The sequence below is a fragment of the Odontomachus brunneus genome, unplaced genomic scaffold (genome assembly GCF_010583005.1).
Source record: "Odontomachus brunneus isolate Ranch 3 - 2012 unplaced genomic scaffold, Obru_v1 Obru_scaffold_258, whole genome shotgun sequence".
Classification (NCBI taxonomy): Eukaryota; Metazoa; Arthropoda; class Insecta; order Hymenoptera; family Formicidae; genus Odontomachus; species Odontomachus brunneus.
The window spans coordinates 41,075-41,949 of NW_022639708.1; positions in this window are offsets into that span (position 1 = coordinate 41,075).

Here is an 875-nt window from a genome sequence, read left to right on the forward strand (position 1 = left end):
CACGTCCCGATACTCGGTACGCGATAGAAGCTCGTAACGATAACGCTTCTCGTGAGACGATACCGGTCGCGAAACGCTACACGAAGCCCGAGGACGTTTTCCTCGGGCGAACCTTTTCTTACTCGCGCGACCACTCCGCGGACGAGACACGGTACGATACGAGTTGAGATGCGACACAAATAAATTTGGAGCAGATGGTCAATCTTACAGGTTTCGGCGACGGCCCTTGCGTCGGCGGTGGCGTCGGTGACGACGGCGGCGGTGTCGGTAGTGGCGGCGATCCTCTCTATCTCTCTCTCCGCCCTCTCCCTCTCTCGTTCCGCTCTCTCGCTCCTCTCCCTCACTCCACTCTTTCCCTTTCTCGTTCCGCTCTCTCGCTCCTCTCTCTCGCTCCACTCTCGATCTCTTTCTCACTATTCTCTCCGCTCTCTCTCTCTCTCACGCACTCTCTCGCTATCCTCTCTTCTCTCTCTCGCTTTCGGTACGGTACTCGCGAGATCGCTGGTCGGTACGCGGCAATGGTCGCGGTAAGGCTGCCAGCTGATCGGCTCTGGGAGGATCACGTATCCTCGTGGATCCTCCCTCGTCGCTGCCCCTCTCGTCCTGGGGTGGTCGGTAGTCGGGAATCGGCAGATTTCGGTATTCAAGTCTCGAGACACTTTTGACATCGGGAGTTCGCCTGTTGTCTCTCTCGGCTCTCCCGTTTTTTCCTGCCGGGTTCCTCACGACGGCTGCTTCGCTAAAAGTAAACACAGCTGATCCGTCTAAGCGCGACACTGTGTTATAACTACGATAGCTTCTCAGCGATAGAATATTCTCTATTGCTGAGCGCCCGATAATTCGCGATAATATATTTTAACCACTAAAGTACGAGA